The sequence below is a fragment of the Hylaeus volcanicus genome, chromosome 7 (genome assembly GCF_026283585.1).
Source record: "Hylaeus volcanicus isolate JK05 chromosome 7, UHH_iyHylVolc1.0_haploid, whole genome shotgun sequence".
In the NCBI taxonomy this organism is placed as follows: domain Eukaryota; kingdom Metazoa; phylum Arthropoda; class Insecta; order Hymenoptera; family Colletidae; genus Hylaeus; species Hylaeus volcanicus.
This window is the reverse complement of record NC_071982.1, coordinates 6,946,239-6,949,125: the sequence shown is the minus strand read 5'-3', so window position 1 is coordinate 6,949,125 and position 2,887 is coordinate 6,946,239.

Here is a 2,887-nt window from a genome sequence, read left to right as displayed (position 1 = left end):
CAGTTTAATTTGTTAATTTAAAAATTTGTTAAAAGTTTGATATGTTATAAAAACCAAAATTATAAACCATTCACAAAAAAAATAATAACAATTAAAGACCACATAGTTACCGAGATATAATTCATTGAAATTTGAAACTGAACTTTGAGAAAAACCTGAACCAGTTATTTCGATATGAAATGTAATAAAATTGCCGTTTTAATAAGCGTTCGTTAATTTTCCGAATTCAACAAAGTCCTTTTGCAGTTATGTCTTTAAAGGTCTTCGGGAAACAGGAATTTTGAGAAAATGCAAAAACAAAGTAGATTCGGTGTTTCGACAGTTCGAGACTAGAATACACCCGTAATCCAGATGTTAGACTGCTAAAGAATTCACGGAGCAGCCCGTGCTTCCAGGCCGTGCTTCCCGGATCCCGGGTCCAATCACGAGGAGTGGCGGCGTGAATAATAAAACTGACCGTCGTGGTAAATGTAAGAACAATGTATGTATATTTCTTCACAAAACCATACCGTTGTTACAGCGCGTAAAATCGTTATGCGTGTCGGCGATTGAAATAAAAAAAAAAAAAAAAAAAAAAAAAAGAAGGGAGAAAGAAAACAGGGGTACGGATGGCCGGATATTGAATTCAGATTAGCTCGAGTCGTCCAGCATCGGTATCTTAATTCAATAAAAGTAAGCCGTACAAATCGTACCCGTAAATCGAATCGACGTCCCGCGTTACGCGAACGGGCATGAGTGGGCTGTGAGGGGGGGATGCGTTCCCTTGCAACATTTATCGTCGCGTGTTAAACGTTTAATTAATACCGCCGCTCGGCTCAAGGGATAACAACTTAACCTAAGTCTCGACGAGTTCGCCAGGGCGCCTCGAATAATTACATTTCTCAGCGTTGTGCCGTGCAAGTGACAAAAAAAAAAGTGAAGGGGAGGATGGGCGAGGGGACGATCGTGTAAATTTCGATGTACAGTAGGCGACGGGGGTCCCTAAATCCTCGCTCGTTTCGTTATCGAGGTCCCCCGTCCTCGAGAAGTCTAACGACCTCGATGACTTACGATTATGTCTTCACTCCTTCCTTTTTCTGAAACACGGAAAAGCGAGGTCAGCTTCCTCTTCGATCAGGAATTTCTATCTTAAAAATAAGCGAAATCGGTACGATAATAATTGATGTCCTTACCGCGGGTTCCCTCTCCTTGCGACCAACGATTTTGCACTCGGGACTTCCGATAATTCCAAACTTGTATCCGCACGAGCAATCTTTTTCGAGTTCCACTTTAGTGAGACCGTTGGCGATCCTCTTGGTGGCCACCTGGATGAACTGCTTCTTCTGGTTCGGCTTAGCCTCCACGAAGTTTTCCAAATCGAACGCCGCACCGCCAGTCTGTAACACGTATTAGGAATGGTTCTGCTCAGGATCTCGCGTGGACTCGTAAACGTGTACGGGAAGCCTAGAAATAGTTGCCTTCCCACTACCAGCAGCTCATTACGCGCAGGTACGACACTCGATTCGTTGTTTCTCCGCTAGAGGCGCTAGTAGTAGGTAGACAATAACTTCTGGCCACCTTGAATGCTACTACTTATTATTTATTATTTTTTTTATAAACGTTCCATAAACAGAAATTCTTCTGTCAACAGTAATTTATATTTAAAACATTTGAGGTAGTATTGGAAATATATCTGAAGTCGAGAAAATAACTCCGTATTTAGGAGGCTGATATATAAGGAAATAATTAAAATCAAAATTTGAAATTTTGTAAGGTCTGTTTCTGATTACTATAAGTAATAACTCTGGCAAATTTCATGTATTTTCCATTAAAAATTTTCGAAGGCTTGGGGGACGTATTAATGTTATAATTGAGAAGTAAAATTTTGTAGGAATTTTGTTGTATATATTTGCAAGGTATTTAAGGAGTGCGCAGCACAGATTTCAAAAATCATTAAAATAAGGACCACCCTGGTGTAGATACATGTATTAATTTATTGTGGGCGTCTTTGAGAGCAGTAAGACTATACTTCTGTGAAAGAAAAACGTTGAAGTTTCTTAGCGAAAAGGATTGTCACCCATATATGGGCGACACAGCGTTCGATGTGTTAACATTCTCGTAACATGTATCAACTATCGAATGTTATCGATTCCTCAGCCCCGAACCAACTTCTACTTTTCGATTGGCTTTCTAGGGTTAGGCGTGTACGTTTTCATTTTCTGAACGGCGTGTTCTTAACAACAGGGGAGTATCACTTGTTGAGCACTTACGGAAACAGCGAAATCAGCGCAGACGTCAGCGACCGTGGCGAGATTCTCCTTCATGTCGCTGCTACCGCTGAGAGGCTTCTTTTTGCTGTCAGCGAACGTGTACACGCTGTCCGCGTCATAGCCGACGACGTTCTTCTGTGGTTTGCCGGATACGAGGAGCTCCTTGGGGAAGTACATGTAGAAATAAGTAAGGCCAAGATCTCGATACAATTTCAACCCCTTCAGGATTTTCAGGTACTGCAGCTGAAAGGAAAGAAATTTATTGAAACGCGACGCGCAATGCCAACCCTCAGATTTCTCTGAATTCTTGGGGAACACTGAATTCTCAATTTGGTCGAGGTTAAGAAAATAGGGTATCCTCCGATCGGGCTGATTCTTTTATCATAGGTAGCCCTTGATTTGACGATTACAGCGATGGCCATCTTGACCCTTAACTCCCTTCCCCGAATCCGCAGGGATCAAAAACTGAAATTGTCTATGGAGTAGTCTATTGCACCGATCTCGGTGAATACATCATTTCCAAATTTTTGTTCCTGTGGAGGAACACCAGTTTTTTACATTAAGAGTATTTAATATTGCTGCCCCACCAAAAACTACCCCAAACCTACTCAGACAGTATGCACATTAATGGTATTTAA